Below are 21,450 nucleotides of genomic sequence, written 5' to 3'. Positions count from 1 at the left end.
AGAGAAGGAAATCCATTTAGGGTGGCATAAACTCAAACGGTCTCCTTTGTTAAAGTTATGTGAACTCTCATTTAACATTATCATTTAATTGTACATAGAGCTCTAAGATGTCTTAGGAGGCTCTGTAGTCATGTAGCCCTTTGACTCTAGGCAGGTCAGTGTCTGCACCATCCACCACAGATTATTAGCTATTCAATTTCTAAAGGTCGCCAGACATGGGGATTTCACTGACATTGAATGGAACCTGACCTGGTGTTAATCAGCATTAGAGTAAAGCAGTTATTTCATCTGATCTGTTAATCACTGTGATATGAAATAAATGGTGTATCTATCTGAACTTGCCAAGGAGACATGAGCCATTTTAGACCAGCCTAAGAATAAAAATTTAAACTTCATTACTAGAAAAATTAACAATTCTGTGCACAACAGATTCCTAGACTTTATTCTCTTTTGACCATCAGTCTCATTCTAAATCCTTCTCAGGAAGACTCATTCCGGGACTTCCCTGGTGGCTCAGTGGTTAAGAATCCGCCTGCCAATGCAGGGGACACACGTTCAAGCCCTGGTCTGGGAAGACCCCACATGCCGCAGAGCAACTAAGCCCGTGTGCCACAACTACTGAGCCTGTGCTCTACAGCCTGCAAGCCACAGCTACTGAGCCTGCGTGCTGCAACTACTGAAGCCCACGCGCCTAGAGCCTGTGCTCTGCAACAAGAGAAGCCACCACAATAAGAAGCCTGTGCACAGCAACGAAGAGTAGCCCCCGCTCACCACAACTGGAGAAAGCCCGCACGCAGCAACAAAGACCCAACACAGCCAAAAATAAATTAATTAATTAAAAAAAAAAAGAGTCATTCCAACCCTAAGCCTGATGCCACCCATCCTTCCTACTCTTAGCAACTCTAGCAACATGAACCACAGTCATTTTTCAGGAGACTATTGACTTATTTTGTATACAAATAGTTGTATGTGTGCTGAAGTATGGCTCCTTGCTTTTCCTGCAAGGTAAAGTCTATAGTTCTCATGTCTCAGAAAACTTTCCACTTTCATGTGATCTCTTAACCAGATAAGGATAAATCTAAAAAAATATGCAAGGACTGTGCACACACTGCAATCTACAAAATGTAGCTGGGAGAAATGTTAAAAGATCTTTAAAGATGGTCTTTTTTTTTTTAATTAGTCGAAAGCCTCAATATTGTTAAGATATTAGTTCTCTCCGAGGGCATTCTCAGACTTAATGCAATCTCAATCTAAATCCAAGAAGGAATTTTTGTAGAAATTGACAAGTGGATTCTAATATTTTTAAGGAAATTCAAAGGACAAAACATCTTTAAAAATGAACAAAAAGTTCTGGAGCATTAACACTTTTTTTTTTTTTTTTTTTTGCGGTACGCGGGCCTCTCACTGCTGTGGCCTCTCCCGTTGCGGAGCGCAGGCTCAGCGGCCATGGCTCATGGGGGCAGCTGCTCCGCGGCATGTGGGATCTTCCCGGACCGGGGCACGAACCCGTGTCCCCTGCATCGGCAGGTGGACTTTCAACCACTGCGCCACCAGGGAAGCCCAACACTATCGGATTTTAAGACTTATTCTGAAATGACAGTAATTTTGGAGTGTGGTGTTGCTATCAGGACCAACAATACATCAATGAAACAGAGCAGGGAATCCAGAAATAAATCCAGATATATTTGGACAACTGATTTTTGACAAGGTGCAGAGATAATCCAGGGGAGAAAGAATTTTTTTTTAATAGTGAGGCAACAAATGCAGCTCTAGATGAAGATGAACACAAAGAAAAAAGAACTTCAATCCACAGTTCACATCTTTTACAAAAAATTATTCAAAAATTTAGTAAGTTTGAAAACTAAGACAATGAAACTCCTAGAAGAAAACAAAGGAGAAAAATCTTTGTGACCAGAGTTAGGCAAAGATTTCTTAGATGACACTAAGATGATACTTAGATGAACACATACAAGGGAACAGTTGCTTCTGCTGGAGTGGTCCTATGCAAGAAATGAAGGGAGCTCACTGCAGCATAAAGGAAGGAAGGGCTTCTAGCCAAAGGAGAAAGCAATGCAAAGTTAGGATGAGTGAGAGGGCATGAGTGCCCAGGGGTCAGACCAGAGTTTTGCACGTGTTGCTGAGAGAGAAGTCAGGGAAGGTTATAGCAAGATTGTGAATTCTCAGCTAAGAGACTGACTTTATTCTGTGGGCAGCGGTACATATAGAAGGATCTTAATCAGATGAGTGACATGATCAACTTTATGTTCTGGAGAGGGGACTTTGGTGGTGACAAGGTTAAAGACAGAAATGTAAGGAAGAGACCAGTTAAGGGCAGTTTCCATGCTCCAGACCATGAGAGATGGCATGAGAGGTGGTGAGGGAGTGATCCAGGGCATTAACTGGGACAGAGCAAAGTTCACATCTGCCACACACATTTTGAAGGCAGAATGGAAGACTGACTGGTTATGAGGAATAATGGGGTGGGGTGGGGTGGGGGAGGGGAGCACTTACTGAGCAAGTGAAGAGAAAACTAAGGTGTTTTATTTGTTTGCTTTGATTTTTTGGTAACTATACTGTTGGAGATTGGAGATACCACTAATTAATTTAGGAACAAGGATAAAGCAGGGATTTCTTTGTTACTGAGTTTCGGGAGAACTGTAAACCCCCTGAGGTTGTTGGGTCAAATAAGGTATAACAGAACCAGGCTTTACAGAAACCTCTAGGCTTCTGATTTCTGAGACTACAGAACACTTAATTATATCACCAAAGTCAGCAGGGTCTAGTGTAAACGTGGCCCATTGTAGGAAAGGCACTCAAAGGGAAGAATCATCTAAGGCACCATTGAGAGAATGAAAGGCAAAATACAGAAGACTGGAAGAAGAAATTTGCAATTCATCTGTCTGACCAAAGACTCACATCCAGGATAATCATGGTATCATGGAGAGGGGAAGCATTTTTGGAGAGCAATTTACTTTATACTCACTCTATTTTGAGGAAGCATTTTTGAAGAGGGATTTACTTTATACTCACTCTATTTTGGGGAAGCATCTTTGGAAGCATTTTCATGTTGGGTCCCTTTTCACCTTTGATGTTTGTAAACCCACCTTGGTGTCACTGGATCAACAACTGCCTTGTGGCAACCTGGCTCACTCTACCTGTGGCACTGCTGGAGACCCCATGTTTGGTGTAAAAGTGATTATTAACAGGTGATGCATTTGTTCCTGGAGAAAGAACTGTTATTATCATGAATCATCCAACAAGAATGGACTGAATATTTCTGTGGAATTGTCTGATGAGACATAACTACCTCAGATTAGAAAAAATTTGCCTCAAAGCCAGTCTCAAAAGTATTCCTGGATTTGGTTGGGCCATGCAGGCTGCTGCCTATATCTTCACTCACAGGAAATGGAAGGATGACAACAGTCATTTTGAAGACATGATTGATTATTTTTGTGATATGCATGAACCACTTCAACTCTCATATTCCCAGAAGGGACTGATGTCACAGAAAATTGCACGGCTCGAAGTAATGAATTTGCTAAAAAGAATGGACTTCAAAAATATGAAAATGTCTTACATCCAAGAACTACAGGCTTTACTTTTGTAGCAGACTAAGAACCTAGATGCCGTCCATGACACCACGGTGGCATATCCTCATATCATTCCTCAGACAGAGAGGCAACTCCTCCTCAAGGACTTTCCCAAGGAAATCCACTTCCACACCCACCGATACCCAGTAGACACCCTCCCCTCGTCCAAGGAGGACCTCCAACTCTGGTACCACAGGTGGTGGGAGGAGAAAGAAGAGAGGCTGCACTTCTTCTACTGGGGGGAGAAGAAGACTTTTTACTTTATGAGACAGACTGTAATTCCACCTTGCAAGTCTGAGCTCAGGATCCTTCTGGTCAAATTGCTCCCTATACTGTACTGGACCCTGTTCAGCCCTGCAGTGTGCCTGCTCATCTGTTTGTACAGTCTTCTTCAGTGGTATTTTATAATCATCATTATCATCTTCGTGCCGCAGGAGAGAATATTTGGTGAACTGGAGATCACTGAACTTGCATGTTAACGTTTTTTAGACAAACAGCCACATTTAAATACAAAGAAAAATGAGTAAGATTGTAAGGGTCACAGTCTAAAAACCTAGGGGATATTCTGTAAATGTTTACAAATGTCTAAGCCTTTGTAAAATGAGATGCATTTTTGCACGACTATGTCAAATATTTCTTACTACCATCATTATTTGTTAAAGATATTTTGCACTTCGTTTTGTGGAAAAATACTGCTACACACACAATTTTTTTTTTTAATCTCTGAATGTAATTTCAACACTGTGTAGCAGGGAGCGACCCCTGTGAAATAACTTAGGCCAGAGTATTAATAAACAATCGTCAGGCTGTTAGCAGACAAGGTACACACAAGATTGTCTTCAAGGCCCAATCCTACTTCCTAACAAACTCCCCAGACTAGAGGCAGATTTGGGGCTCCTGGGCACTGGCCCAGATCAAGTGTTGGCACTTGCCCGTGGAGGTGAGGGCCCTTCCTCCTGGCTTCCTCTCGGCTCTTTCCCCACACTCCTTTCTATGCCAATCAAACCCTTGCATTCTTCCTTAAGACCTGAAATCAGAAACCCTTTGTCCTTAAGCTGAACAAACATTTTGATAGGAAGCCCTTAATTATTCATAAAATCTTGGCATTTAATCTTGTGCTGACCTAGACTTCAGAAGACCACCAGTGCCCTCTACTCACCAGAAAATAAGACCTAGATGAGTCTCACAGAGCAAACACGGGCTCTCCACTCATAAACCTTAGTTTGAATTTTTAATGCTAGGAATTCATAGTTTAGTTCTTCTGCGTCTGCATAACCTCGCATGTTTAGTGCTGGTTTCTTCACAGCTTATCGGCAGGTGTCGCTTTCCTACACTAAAAACGGTGCTCATCAAGTCATTTACCATTTTAAAGGAAAGCGTAGAAGAACGTTCTGGTACTGCCATCAGAAACTCTCTTTTGAAGTTATGTCTTGGTTGACACAAAAAGGAAGGTTATTTATTTTCTAAATGTCCATGCGTGTTTAATTTCTGCCATTAAAACAATAACAACAATGCTTACACACAAGGCCCTATTGTTTAACCTAAATTATTCAATCGTTGTAGCTTTGACAAATTTTATTCTTTTTTTTTTTTTTTTTTTGCGGTACGCGGACCTCTCACTGTTGTGGCCTCTCCCGTTGCAGAGCACAGGCTCCGGACACGCAGGCTCAGCGGCCATGGCTCAACGGGCCCAGCCGCTCTGCGGCATGTGGGATCTTCCCGGACCGGGGCACAAACCCGTGTCCCCTGCATCGGCAGGCGGACTCTCAACCACTGCGCCACCAGGGAAGCCCGACAAATTTTATTCTTAAAACCAAAAGGGTCACGCAAAAGTGAATCCTTTTTTAATTATAGTGAGGGATCTCTCTCTTTTTTAGTCTCAGGTTTCCTCTTTCATTAGTAAAATTTAAACTCACTTTTGACCAATTGTTCACCTAAAAATTCCTATTTAGAGTCAATGGAAAATCCAACAAACCAATGGCACCAATCTCCTTCTGAGGCAAAGAAACGTGTGGTCATTGTTTCCACTCCACTGGAGCCTACAACTATTTTTTTGTCATTATGGGAAGGCTGGTCTGAGCAGCAGAAAATATGGGGCAGTTACAAGTCTTTAGCAAACAGCAGATTAAGCAAACCTGTCAGCTTATTTCTGCCTTGAAGCAGACTAAAACGCTGTTTCTTACTTTGTGTACTCTTTTGGTGAGGGTGCCTTCTCATTAATTACAACTCACTTTTGCTGAACAGTGATTTCCCTCCTTCAGTGGACACGGCTTCGCTGTGAGCTGGACTTACCGAGCAGACTTCCAGAAAGTCCTGGTTCCCGCAGCACTCTGTTGGCAGGCCATTTTTACTGGAAGAGTACTAACTGGCTCAACTGAAACGCACCAATCTATACTTAACTCCTCCCCCCAAAGCGGTTTTTAATCCTGCCAGGGGCTACTAATTAGTTATTATGCACATCTGCTCCAAACCCAGCTATTTAACTTACCTCGGTCTTAAGGTGGTTATTTTTAAACATTTTTTTTTCCTTAATAAAAGAGGTTTCTAATTTAGGTCTCTCTCAGACTTATTTTGGTTAGATTTGGAAACCAGAAATAGTTTAACAATCAGGATTGCATTTGTCCTGGGTCTGAGAGAAAAGCTGGGCCTTCTACCCCACAGGTGTTTGTAATGTAGCCCCTCCCCCCTCCCTCCAAATTCTCCTGGCTTTTTCATTCAAGGTTTGACTTTACTGGCATGTCCTCTTTAACCCTCTGAAACCTATAAAAGGAGAACTCTTTTTTCCTTTTCAAAACACGTTTTCTTTTGATCGTAAAAAATAGGCTTAAGATAAAATGCAAACTCTTTTTTACCTAACCAGAATTCATAAGCACTGAAACTAAGACATTGTACTTGCCCTAAGAGAAATAACTTCAAAAAGAGAAAATTTGCCTTTTTTTGTTTTTTGTTGTGGGTTTATTTTGTTTTCAATAAGCCTTCTTTAAAAACTGTAATTATTTGTGTTTTCCTACACAGCTTTTTCTTCTCTTATTTAAAAAAAATTTTAAAGAAATATACAGTCTATGATTTGAAATCTAAAATTTATAACAAAGTGTCAAGTAGAGGTTAATGCAGCTTCAATATTGTGCTTGGCCTTAGGAGTGATCCCCCTCTTCACCTCCCACTCTTGTCACTCTGGACTCAGCAGCTGCTTGTCCAGCTGCATCTTATTTTTTCCACTTTGGAAAACAGTTTGAAAGTTTCTAGAAAAAAATACACCTACCATATTACCTAGCCATTCCACTCCTAAGTATTCATCAAAGAAAATTATATATTCATACAAAGACTTGTGCAAAAATGTTCATAGAAGCCTTATTTGTAAAAACCCTAAACTAGATATAATCCAAATGCTCATCAACAGAATAAGCAATCTGCAATGAAATATTACTCAGCAATACACACTACTGATAAATACAAAACTGTGAATGAATATCCCAAGTATGCCATGCATAAGGAAACAAAAAAGATTATACATATGATTCCATTTATATAAAATGCAAATTAATTTATACAGATTGAAAGTAGATTAGTGGTTGCTTGGGGAGAAGGTAAGGATGGGCAGAAGGGAGGGATGGGTCACTAGGAAACTTTTGGGGTTGATTGATATGTTAACTACCTTCACCCTCGTGATGATTCCTTGCGTATACATATGTCAAAATAGCAAATTGCATACATGAATGTGTACAGTTTATTCTATGTAAATTAAACATTTACTATTATCAGTAAGATCATCACCAGTTTTATATGTGCAGTAAGTTAGCTCTCCTAAGTTTCTACTCAAATATTTGAGTCAGCAGTGATGAGTAAATAAATAAGTGAATCCCAAATATGCTCCTTCCTGGTAGATTCCATTTGAGAGCAAAGAGCAGAGGGAAGAGTGCTAATGTAGAGTCTTGCCTTTGCAGGTACTAGTTATCCAGCTTTGGGAAAGACAACTGACATTTTTTAAGACCTAGTTTCTTCATCTCAGAAAGGACAGTAATGATATCTATTTCTGGCATCTGCAGGTTTTTGGTGATGATCAAATTTGATAACTACATAAAAGCATGTTAGAAGCTGTGAAATACCACATAAACGTAAATAGCGAAAACCACAAAACCAATTTACCAGTGGATCAATGTAAGGAAATGCAGTATGGGCACATTAGAAAATGGATTTATTTTTTTCCATTACTATTTTCAAATAACTTTTGTCAAATCCTTTTCCTCTTTTCTGCATGTCATCTCTCAGATGCCTTAGATTTTTTAGACAGTCTCAGGAATTAATTTTTCCAAGTATAAAAATATTAGTTCAATCTAAGTAAAATGTTCACTCTCTCATTTGACTGAAAGCTTGCTCCTCTCTCACACCTCAGGCCTGGAGGGCTTGGAAGCCTGCAGAGGAAGTGAAACTGAGCAGGACCCCGTGGGGTTCCTGGGCACAAAAGTCTTTGTGTCCCCCATTTTCTTGTTAGCAGGAAATAGGCTTTATTCAGCCTCCAAGACCTTCCCTAAATTCCAAAGGGCAGGTTCAACCAGTTGCTAATCAGGGAAGGGAGGGGATGTAGAAACAAGGGAGGAGCAGTCAGGAAAAAAATTTAAAAAGCAATAGTGCAGCCTTGGGGCAGAGTCCTGGTTTTCCCCAAGGGATATTCATAACAATATCTTTGAGCTGTTTTGCAGACACTGAACCACCCACCAGGTGGGAGAAGTTAACTGTATGCTGCCCACAAGCACGTAGACCCAGACCAGTTGTAACCAGAAGGTTGATGACGCTAACTCCCACTTACCTCACCCCCAACCAATCAGAAGAATGTCCCCCAGCTGATCATGCCCTCTTTGAACCATTACTATAACACTCAACACCCCCTCCAAGTCGGGGACACACAGTTTTGAGGGCATTAGCCTGCTGTGGTCCCCTTTACCAGAGAAAGCGATAAAGCTGTTCTTTTCTACTTCACCCAAAACGCTGTCTCCAAGATCAATTTGGTACTGGGGTACAGAGGCCGGATTTCGCCGACAGAAGGACGGTGAAAGGTTAATGTTGCTATCATCTTTTCCACCTGCTGGTTCCCTGTCTCGTAACTCCACAATTGCAAGCACGGGTTGACCAATTCTAACTCGAATGGTGCTCTCTAAATTTGTCTTTGGCGTTCTCCCTGACATGCCCAAATGCTATTTTTTTCATGGAGTGATTTTGTGACTTCGTAGAAGATCCACTCACCTGTGACATCCCACAGTCGATAGGCGACTCCTCCCTCAGCTCCTGGCTTCTACTGAGTTGACGTCCACCATCCCTTAAAGCCTTGCATGTGGGGTTCCTTTTAGGAGGACTCAGTTCTAGCTCAGTTCTGCAGGGGCCACGACTGACTCTTGAAATACAAGCACCTCTGGCCGCCGTGATAGATATGTGACTCGTTCCTACTGCAGACTTCGTGTTTCTTTTTACACGAGCAGCTCCAGCCAGACTTTGACTTTTAGAAGTTGTTTACATATGAGACACACACAGTTGTTGCGGCCACCCAATTTCAAAGGACACGTATCAAGTTCTCCAAGGGGTTCTTTTTTTTTTTTTAAGAAATTTTTATGGCACCCATCGCAATAAGTCTCCGTGCTCTCCACCGGCTGCTTGAGTCCCACAGCTCGGATGCCAGGTGCCAGAGTGCTGTGAAGCACCGCACAGACAGGCTTCTTTGGCTTCAAACATCCCTGCAGGTATGCAGGGCAAAAGACGCGACAGCAGGGCAACTGCACCAGCTGCTCAGACCCCTCTAACCGGCCCAGGAGGCATTCCGCGCCACAGAAGGGCCAGCGGCAGCATCACCATCTTGCTGCCTCGGAGCCGCAGCCTTAAAGCTGCCGGGAAGGAGGAGCCGGAAGGGGCGGGGCGAGGGCCTCCAAGGCGTTCCCGTGAGCGCCGAGCAACTCGATTAAGGAAGGTGAAAAACCTGGCCTTTTTCTCAACAGGTGGACAGCGAGAAAAAGGCAACCCTTTGACGGTCTTCGCAAAGAAGTTTCCCCGTGCATTCTTCCTCCTGATATTCCTCAGCCTTCCTTTCGGTAGTCTTGAGGTGGTAAGAGCGCTGGTCTCTCTCATTGTTTTGGAAAGTGTGGGTTCTTTGACAGAGCTTGTTCTTAGTTTAGACAGAAATTTCCAAACAGGAAAAGACTTTTTAACCTCCTATTAAAAAGACTAAAGTTTGATTAAAGAATAGAGAAGAAAAAAAAAATTATGCAAGGAATGATCTGTTGAAAGTATGTTGATATAATTTTTAGGTCCTGGTAATGAAACAATACAACTATATGTCTTTTTATTATTTTTGCGTTTTTTGAAAAAGAAAGCATGTCTTTGCATACTCTGATCATTTGTAAGCCAGAATAGTTTGTAAGGACTATTGAGAATGTGATGGTTTTCTCATCAAGAATATAAAATGGAAGGAAAGTAATGATTATGGGAAGAGATGTACTCATATAATTGCTAATTTGACTGGTGTGCTCGTCTTTAATAAAAAAAAAAAAAAGGATAAATCCGTTGCTTTAATTTTCAGAATAAGCCTAGGCTGTGGAGTTCTTCTCTTCAAAGTTAAAATTATAATGATAATTTTGCTTACTCTGAGTATAGCTTTTCAAAAACCATGAAATTATGGGAGCAGATGTCAAAGTCGATAACCGTTATTGTAAGTAAGACTATTCATCTTTCCTATCCTTTTCATGTGCTATGACCAGAGAGTTTCCACGTGAGGGAATGTACCTATGATTGGAAAAATTATTTATATCCAATATCTCAAAATCATTAGTATATATACAAACAGAATAATCATTTAAAAATATTTATGTGTAAATACTTCAAAACGTAAGAGTTGTCCTGCCTTAATTATACATAGTAAAAACAATACTTAAAATCACTTTATATATAATAGTTAAAATTTTGTCTGCTATTCTTCAAATCTGTTAATGTGAAAACTGACTTGTTTACTTTCTTCACTAGTCCTAGAAGAAATGTTTATAGCTTAGTTACTGAGAAACTGTCATTCTGTATTCTTAGGAGGCCACTTGTTGTCAGACAAGTAATGCTAGGAGGATAAAACATATGCTCTACACACAAACAGGATATTTGTTTTATTTTACTTTTGACGAGTAAAGTTACATGATATTAACATCTAGGAGCTCTGACTCCATACAGGGAGTATTTTAATGTCTTCATATATAAAACAAAACAAAACTAAGAACCAAGCAGGATATTAAATACAAAGGGTGTTACATATGGTTGTAAATATTTTATATCTGGATTCAGAATTGGATCAAATACCCTAAAACTGCTTAGTTCCCTCATACTAAAAATGTGTCAGTAGTTTACATATTATTTTGATTGACTTGGGCAATGAATGGTTAGGTAAAATTTGACTCAATCACTCAATCATTTAAAATGCTTTCTAAAAAATTTAAAGAATTAGAAGCTTGAGGATTTATTTTTGGAAGGTTGTTAACAGTAATTAAACGTGTATTTTAAAATAATTAGATTATTCATGTACGGACGTAATTCTTCACATTCCCCATGAAGCAGAATTGGGATTGCCTGCAATAGCTAAACCAAAATACTTAACCCTCTCGTTTTCATTTGTTTATCTCCATCTTTTGCTTCTACTTTGATTGCCAATCTCCTCTTCCCTTCTACATTTTATTATAGATGTTAAAGTGCTTTTGCTCTCTTCTTATCTCTTCATCCTTTCAAAACCAATGAGGCATTTAGGTAATCTTTTTAAACTTGCTGATTTATAAGCTGATGACCCATTCATTTTAAGGAGTTTTAGCCAGTGCCTTAACTCTACCAACGCTTGGTCTTTTAAGCCTTTCTAATTGGAAATGTTGACATCTTCAAGCATAATGCAAGGTATTTTAAGGGGCTGGCAGATCACTGAAATTATCCTAGAGCAATTAACAAGAATGTTTTAAAGATCAGGGTGACGGTGATGTTAGGATTATCAAGGAGATATAAGGCAGAAAGGACTTGTTCCCAGATAATCTCTTCAGAAGTCAAAATTGAGACCAACTGCATCCAGACTTTAATTGCCAGGATTTGGACATGAGATCACCTGGGTCAACTTGACTTAAGCACTTTTTCCAGGAAATTCTTACCCAGGAAAATAATGCTGTAAAATTGCAAATAACTTCAGAAAATTCCTAAGAACCAGTTTGTCCAGGCAAATAATTGTCTCACCTAAGCAAACAGATAATTTATCAAATAAAAATTTAATTAAACTACTGAGACGAAACCCAAAGCCTTATAAATATCTTTATCTGATCTTGCTCTTCTGAGATCCTATTAAGGCTGTCAAGATGTTGTTCACCCAGCAATAACTTTAATAAACTTTGCTTTGCTTGATCAAAATGTTACTTTGATGGTCTTTTCAAGGGAGTAGACAGTTGGCAAATCTTAAGTTCTGCTTCTGGAGGGGATTGTTGTTATTTTATTCTAAGCTGACTTGCTGCACAGATGACCCATACAATATCCACTGTCCACTGTCTGCCATCCTCCCTATTCTCAGAGGGACACTGTGGGTCTCTTCTGTGTTCCAGCGCCACAGGGGAGATATTCTGTTTGTAAAACTATGTACAATTTAGTTTTTATTATCATACCCTCACCAGAAACTGTGATTTCTACCGTCTTGGAACACTTTCTCATCTCTGATCGCTAATTCTAGAAACTACATTTCTGATAGAATTGTCTAAATTTAGGTAATTTAATTAATTTTAGCACAAGACTTTGGGAGTAGATAACAACTGAGGTGTCTGAATGCCAAGATTCCAAGATTCTTTGCATCTAGCTTGTTCTTGGATTGTGTTCTCTTTATGACTAGGCAAGACAACAGGACTCCAGTATCTGCCATTCCACTAATTATCATAGTTGATTTGCCTGACACATCCTTTTTTCTTCTCAGAAGAGCTACATGGAATTTTACTGAATGTCAGAGTTTGTTTAAAAGTATAACCTTCTTTAAGTAGTGATCTATCACAGTTACTGGATTTCAAAGAGCAGAACAGTAAGTGTAAACTCCAGATTAGCAGTCTGTGAATACAATGCATTTATTCATTTACTTTATACTCTGAGGTCTTAATAAGATTATGATGAGGAGACTTTCCATTCCAGATGACTTCTAATAAAAATAATTTAGGAAGTTATCATTATTAATGTGACCTAAACACCAGTAAAGAATGGACAGACTTAAATAAAAACTTTGTCAGCTGCACTCAGGATGACCAAAAATTTCATGAAGTCATTGGGCTTTAATGTCTTAAGTTCTGATTTTTGGTTGATAAACACATGTATGATACTTTCCAGAAATGAAAATGGATTGTAGAATACGGCAAGTTGGGTTTTAAGACAGTATAAGTAAAATATTTACAGATTTTATTTTCTAAAATTTAAAGTGTTTGTATAAAAGATACTTACATAATACTTAAACATTTAATAAAACTGATTAAATTACAAGCTAGGTCAACATGTATAACTTATTTTAGGGAAAATAATTAACATCATGATATATAATAAATCCTACAGATAACAATACGAACATTCAAATGTAAAATAGGCAAAATAATTACATTTGAAACTACATAAATTGAAATATAATGGTCAATAATGATATGAAAACATTCCATTTTGCTAACAGTCAAATAAATAAAAATTAAAATACCAATAAGATATAACTTTTCGGCTGTCACTTTGGTAAAATCTTTTAAAAGTCTGATTGTAGCCAATATGAAGGCTCATACACAGCTAATAGAAGTCTCAACTGATGCCACTTTCTAAAAAAGAACAATTTGGCAATGTATATCAAGTATCCTTAAATGTATCCCTAAGTATATATCAAGTAAGCTATCCTTAAAGATATTCACACTAACACATAAGTATGCAATGCTATAGAATCAGGATTTTGAAGCACAGTAATTGCACAATAAAATGACACAAAATATTTACCCATAGAAATTTGATTTTTTAAAAAATGGATCATCCATACAATGGATTACCTGCAGCCATTAAAATAATGGCATAAATCTACATATACTGACACTAAGATATGTTCACAATTTATTGTAAATAAAAGTGCATGCTACAAAACACAGTATGTAATCTCAAATTGAGAAAATTAAAGGTATAAGGAGGTAAGGAGTTAAGATATGGAGATAGGTAGTCCCCTGAAGACTAACCATCTAGTTTAACAGTGGTTGTTTCTGCAAAGTGAAATTGTAAGAACAAGGTGGGGGGGTTCATTTTCTGTTTTAAATACTTCTTTATTATTTAAATGAGCCTATTTTATAGGTTTTATATCAAAAGAGAAACTTCCGTATTAAGAATAAACTAGGGGCTTCCCGAGTGGCACAGTGGTTGAGAATCTGCCTGCCAATGCAGGGGACATGGGTTCAACCCCTGTTCTGGGAAGATCCCATATGCCGTGGAGCAACTAGGCCCGTGAGCCACAACTACTGAGGCTGCGCGTCTGGAGCTTGTGCTCCGCAACAAGAGAGGCCGCGACAGTGAGAGGCCCGAGCACCACGATGAAGAGGGGCCCCCGCTCGACACAGCTAGACAAAGCCCTCGCACAGAAACGAAGACTCAACACAGCCATAAGTAAATAAATAATTTTTTTTTTTTTTAAAAGAAACTAATTTTGGAATCCCTCTCTGGCTATTATCCAATTTATAGTGCTACTTCTATATGCTTTACCTGTTATTCTTTGTCTGAAAATTGCCATTCCTACATACCCCAGTCATTCAGGTATTTTTCCAGTACTGCTTCTTTGAAAAGGCAAGTAGGATTACTTACCACTTTACCTGGAAATTTCTAAGACCTGAACCTTTGCTGTTGAATCCCCCAAGATGGTAATGTAGACAGTGGAAACAGGGCAATATCAGCTCTCCAGATACCTACTTTGCACAGTTAACAATGGTGCTGAATTGACCCTGGAGAAAAAGTCTTTATAAAATACTATACACTATTGTATATCAGAGAAGCTCATGGGTGCTTATCATTCCTTCTTAGATTTATGAGACTTTGAGCCTTGGTCACCCACTTTGGGTGGTTAAATGCTGTTCCTGGCAATTGCCACCTGACAATGCAACCACCACCAGTATTAGGTATAATGACCCACCAGGGTACTATCCTTAGCACTTCCATGTTTTACCAAGCAAGCAAAATGGCATAAGCCCTTCTGCATTTATAGAAGATGGCTGAGTTCTCATGGTCAGACATCCAACAGGTTTGAGTTCAATTCCCAACTCTTCCACGTAACAGCTCTGTAGATTGAGACAAGCTATGAAGCCCCTCAGGCTCTGCACCCAATCTGTAAAATTGTAGTAATAGTAGTACCTACGTCGTAGAGTTATTGTAATAATTAAATAACACATGCAAAGTAGTTATCACAGTGCCTACACATAGAAACACTCAAAATACTGGATCTTATTGTTTATATACAGTAATAAGATATACATATTAGTATGATGGGGCTTAAAGTATGCTTATGAAATTTTAGTGTTCACATAAATCCATAAAAATCTTCTTAAAATTCAGATTATTATTCACCAGGTCTAGGAAGGACCTGAGAGTCACTGAGTATCAAAGCATTAAGGGACACTGACAACCAGCTAACTATAAAGACTAAAGTCTGAAAATAGTGTCTGAAATCCCACACTTAAGTATTTCTTTAGCTTGATTAATTGGACCCAGGAAGGCTAAATTAGGTTTACCAAAGATGGAGGACATTTTACCATGGAGTCTCATGAATGAATTAGCATTAGAGTTCATCAGATTAGCTAGTATTCACTAAAACCTGATCTTAAGAGAATGAGACACACAAAAACTGCATGTTTACATTGCAATATGAAAAAAGAGGCAAAGATCTAGAACACAGAGATGTGTCTGGGTAGAGAGGCTAGCTGGGGTCTTTGTGGCAAATGACATCAGAGTCTGCAGAGTCTGTAAATGGGATTATCTAAAGGAGAGGGGAGCACTATTAGAAACTAGAAGGGTGTTGGAGATGAATTCCCATCCTTGACAGTTCAGCACAGAGAGAGCCCTGAACATGTGAGTATTATATAAATACTGGGAATTAAAAAGATAAATATCATTCTGGTGGCATTTGGTCTTAAAGACAATTGTACAATTTTGTTTCTTTTAAAAGGGTTTGGAATATGAAATTATTCTTTAAAAAAAATTCTTTGGTTCAAAAATACTGAATTTAATAGAATTGTTGATTGATTTATTTCCATGCTGGAAAAACCTAATTGCCTACACTAATGAAAACTAAACAATATAAATAATTAATAGCACTATTCAAGTTGTTTAATAGTGTTTTATTTCTCAAAAGTCTTATGTCTACAGGCAGCTTCAATCCAGTTTTTCAAAACCAAGTTTAGATCCATCATGTACTGTTACCCTCGAAAACCCAGTTTAGTAGATACTGTGATTCTCTGGAATATTCAGCATCAAGCCCCAGTCAAGGGCAGTTCTACTCCGGTTGTTGTGACATTCCAAGGAAAGTAAAAGGAGAAGAGCAATGTCCATTTTCTGGGTTTTGCCTGTGTTTCATGCTTCTGATTAAGGGGGTATTGCACAGTAATTACAAAGATGTTAAATAATCTCATTGTCTTTCAGAGAAGGCCTGTCAATACTCATTTGAAACAGAGCTATGCCTGTGCCATACAGTGCGGCCAAAAAAAGAAAAAAGAAACAGAACAATGAATTAAAAGCTAGCTGAGGGATAAAGAAAATGTTAGAGGTAATGATCATTTTTAATGAATAAAGGGGAGCTATCAAGTGGGATGCTAAAGAAATTGTGTGAGACCCCACAATAACCATCTCTGACATTAATCACCCAAAAACGAAAGTAAACATATGTTAATTAAATCTGCAGATAGTACTAAATAAAGTTCATTGTTAACTCTGATGAAGGACAGTGTTTTTGTAAAAAGGACTCTCTCAGTTGGAAATAAGGTAATAAAATGCCTGAGATATGATTCCCAAACAATCCATATTTATCAGGATATTAGCATTTGTAATGTAAAAAACAACTACCTTTTCTTTTTTCTTTCTTCTGCTTTTTTTTTCTTCTCTCAATTTTTCATTATGCAGTGCTCGTTATGGACAAAATTGAAAATATACATAATTAAAAAGAACAAAAATTAATAGCTACTATTAACATTTTGTTCTGTGTTTCCAGATAATTTTCCCTTATGTATATAACACGTTCACTACCATGTTTGCAAATGGATTGGTTTCTTTAATTTTTAATTTTTAATAGCAATCTATTTCTCCATTTTCAGGAATATGGCTGCCTGCTGCTTCAGCTGATCAAGCACAGGCTTTTACATGGAAACTGCTCATCATGGAAGCTGGATCTCTTATTTTGGTTATGTCCATAGCTATTCCAGTAGCTGGCTGAACTCTGAAAAAAGTCAGGCAGGTGGAGCAGAGAGAGTGCAAGGGAATTTTTAACCAGTAAAAGCAAGGTGACCACATTTTCAATTATGTTACTTTAGCTGTAAATACATATTAATATAACCAGAAAACTCAACAATCACATGTGAGTCATACAGGTACTTTATAAGAAAGAACAACTATTTTAAATCTTATTTTACCATTTTAAAAATTATTATTTTATTTATTAAGTGGTAAAATACACATAAAATATTTTACCATTTTAACCATTTTCAAGTGTTCAGCTCGGTTCCTTTCAGTACATATACTGTTGTGCAGCCATCGCCACCATCCATCCCCGGAACTCAGTTTATCTTGCAAATCTGAAACTCTACACAATAACGCCCCATTCTCCTCCCTTCAGTCCCTAGTGACCACCATTTCATTTCCTGTCTCTATGAGTCTGACTACTTTAGGTACCGCATGTAAATGGAATCATATATTATTTGTCCTTTTGTGACTGGTTTATTTCACCTAGCATAATGTCTTCAAGGTTCATCCACGTTGTAGCATTTGTCAGAATTTCCTTCCTTTTGGAGGCTGAGTAATATTTCTTTGTATGTATAGACCACAGTTTGTTTATCCATTCATCCGCTCATGGACATTTAAGTTGCTTTCACCTTTCAGCTATTGTGACTAATGCTGCTTTGAATATAGGTCTAGTCCCTGCTTTCAATTCTTCTGAATATATGCCCAGAAGGAGAATTGCTGGATAATATGGTAATTCTGTTTTTAATTTTTTGATGGATTGCTATACCATTTTCCAAAGTAGATGTACCATTTTATATTCATGCTACCAGTGCTCAAGAGTTCCAATTTCCTTTCCCACACTTATTTTCTATTTTTATAGTAGCCATCTCAATGGGTGAAACTTTATTTCACTTACATTTGACAATGTATTTTAACTGAGTTATAATTAACATACAATATTAGTTTCAGGTGTACAGCATAGTGATTTGATATATTGGTATATTATGAAATGATCAATGCAATAAAAACAGTTACCATCCATCACCATACAAAGCTGTTACAGTACTATTGACTACATTCCCTACGTGTACATTACATCCCCTGATTTACGTATTTTAGAGCTGGAAGTTTGTACCTCTTAATCCACTTCACCTATTCATCCATTCCTCCATCCCCTTTCCTCTGGTAACCACCAGTCTCTGTATCTATGAATCTGTTTCTCTTTTGTTTTCTTTGTTCCTTTGTTGTGTCTTTTAGATACCACATATAAGTGAAATCATATGGTGTATGCTTTTCTCTCTCTAACTTATTTCAGTTAGCATAATACCCTTTAGCTCCATCTATGTTGCCTCAAATGGCAAGATTTCATTCCTTTTTTCTGATTGAGTAATATTCTGTTGGTGAGCATCCTTATGACCATTTCTTTGAACTCTTTATCAGGTAAATTACTTATCTCTGTTTCTTTAGGGGTTTTTATCCACCCCACCCCCCCGGGGATTAATTTTTTCCTTTCATCTGGAGCATATTCCTCTGTCTCCTTATTTTGTTTGACTTTCATTTTTTGTTGCTATGAATTAGGCAAATCAGCTGTCTCTCCTGGTCTTGAAAGAGTTGTCTTGTGTGGGAGTGTCGCCTGTGTAGATTGCTCGTGCCTGGGGCTTTGGCAGGCCAGCTGGAGCCAGAACAAGCATGGTCCAGGAGGAGTCCCTGCAGGACTCAAACAATGGCTCTTGCCAGCACCCCTGACTCCCGAGACAGCTCCAGCAGTTCCCTGCCTGTTTGGCAGGAGCTCTAAGGTTAGTAAATGGATTTCCTTCCCTTAGAGTCTAGGTGCCCTTTAAACTTCTGGAGTTTTGTTTTTTATTTTTTCTGCTGTGTCCCAGAGCAGGAGACTCTGCCCTTGGGACCCTCAGCAATATCCCTCCCTATTGCAATTCACTGCATTGGGGGTGGCGTTCCCCTGGATACTGTGTCTCCATCTTCCTTACCCATTTCTCTTGGTCTTTCGCGTGCAGTAGCTGTTCAATCAACCCTCAAGTCTTCAAGAGAAATTGCTCTATATGTAGGTATAGATTCAGTGTGTCCATGGTAGGAGGTAAGCTCAGAGTCTTCCTACTCTGCCGTCTTAGACCACTCTTGACAGTGTTTTTAATTTAAGCTTGAAAAAGCATGGCTATTAGACATGTTAGTTTTTGTTTCCATTTCAGGGAAGGACAACTGTTATTGATAAAATAATAATTTGGTAGATTATTTTCGTTAATTGACGTTACTAATTACTATTCATTGAAAGAAGTAGATTTCCATTTCCCTACAAATATATTATGGAAAGCTTTCTTCCTAATTCTTTATATTGTCCATTAGAATATTATATTTGATTTAGAAGAACACTACATTTTTGCAGAGACAAAAAGGAATTTGTAAATGATAAAGTAGTGCAAACGTACATATGTCAACTCACCATTGCTTCCATACTGACCTGGTGTTCTCTACTTTCGAGTTGGCCAAATATATCACAGATATTTCTGTTAGCAATTAGAAGCATGAAATTTTATGATTAAATATTTTGTCTTTAAAGAAAAATAATTCATAGAAAATTTTAAATACAGGAAATAACCTTTATTTGTTACATGTCCTACTTTTACTCACTGCCAAACAGAAGCAAATAGAATGTAAGCAAAAGAAGTAAATAATACACCAGAAAATAAAACAACAATAAGCTTGATGAAATCTATTTTGTTTCTCTCTATTATTGCATAACGATACATAAGCACAACTGTCTCCCAATCGCTCGAGCATCCCTTTCTCTTCAAGGCCCTTCATAATAAGCCTATACGCTAGTGCAGGTATTGACTGCATACTACAGAACAAAGGAATAAAGAGAATGCTGATCTCATACATTTACCTAGTATACATATCATTCAAAATTATATCAATTCTTAGGGAGAAGTAGCACAGTGTGACATTATTAGATTGCCAAACACATAAAATCTCTCACTTATTTCAGTGATTGTGAGCCATTCCAACAGACACCTGTGATTGCTGACAGCAGAATACAAAGGAAAAGAGTAAAAATCGAATGGGAAGCTTCAGACAGAACTGTGGTCAATGAACACATCAGTAAAGTGAAAGTATCTAATTCTCCAGTTGCTGCCCACAATTAAAGAGATTTTAAGATCTTGACTTGTGCTCCTTACCTAAAATTGATGTTTGGCTTGATTTACTTAATTTACTAGTCTTTAATTCTAAGCTCTCAAAGTCTCATAGTCTCCTAGTTCTTTCTGAAATGGAACCAACATATGTGGAGCATGTGGAATTTGTGAATAATGCACTTCTTTGGGCCAACAGCCTCAATGCCAGCCTCATTGTTCCAAGTAGTGGTTTGTTCCTTAATGAAGATTCCACAATGCAATTGCTGTAGAAAAATAATCATTACTTTAGGACAGATGGCAAAGTGGCAAGATGGGGAAATGGTCCATATAATTCTGACTCTCAATCCTGAGTCTGATGAAGGATAAGAATTTGAGTACTCCAGGAGGTGTATTTGTACAGCTCTGAATCACCCACTTATTGCTGAGCAATTCATTCTCTCTTCCTTAAATAATGCAAACTTTGCCTATGGGGCTGAAAAAGTAAATGACAATGTTTATCCTTTAACTAATTAAATACTTTGAGTAATGCCAAAGCATGGTTATGTTTTTCCCTCTGTGTGTGTGTGTTCTAAATTCTGAAATACAAGGGGAAGAAATAAAAATGGAAGTCCAGATAAGTATATTTTTAAAATTAAAACATAAATGACTCAACCATCTGTATATTTTTGATTAAATGTGAATAGCTCTGTTTTCTGACTTTCGCATTTGTTGCTGTAGCTGTAGATCCATATGCAAATATCATGTATGCATCTACTGCCACAATATGCCTCTCTGGGACTATTAGCATATGGACACATATCTTAATTGAATAATGAAAATCTTTGGTACATTGCATCAATAAAACTAATACTTAATTGACCTATTATTCTATTACTATTATCAATCCTTTTTTGGTTCAATCCTCTACTAGAATATATAATACTATTGAAATTTTTCTTGACATAACATTTAAACCTCACCTAACCAAGCATTAGTGAAATTAATGATTGATTATATCAGGAATTTTTAAGCCAAGCTCAGTAAAGGCTTGTGAAGATTTTACATAAAAATTTGTGAATGCGAATACACTTTTCTTCTAAGTGATGTTATTTGAATAAAGCACCTAAATGCTGTATATGGCTATGAGACTTTACGTTGCCTAGCCCCTACATAACTCTTTATCCTCAACTTGTATAAGTTGTCCCCCTCCCCACCCACATTTATTGTTCCTTAAACTTGTCTTCCCGGCCTGCAAATATAAAGTCCACTCC

General features: G+C 38.1%; 1 pseudogene; it reads left to right on the top strand.

Annotated features, from left to right (window-relative positions):
* The first annotated feature begins 3,370 nt into the window (after nucleotides 1–3,370).
* Nucleotides 3,371–4,117, top strand: LOC115851107 (lysocardiolipin acyltransferase 1 pseudogene; annotated as a pseudogene).
* Nucleotides 4,118–21,450: the final 17,333 nt, after the last annotated feature.

This window comes from Globicephala melas, chromosome 7 (assembly GCF_963455315.2).
Source record: "Globicephala melas chromosome 7, mGloMel1.2, whole genome shotgun sequence".
Taxonomy (NCBI): Eukaryota; Metazoa; Chordata; class Mammalia; order Artiodactyla; family Delphinidae; genus Globicephala; species Globicephala melas.
The sequence above is the reverse complement of the archived record's forward strand: the minus strand, read 5'-3'. Positions and strand labels throughout refer to the sequence as shown.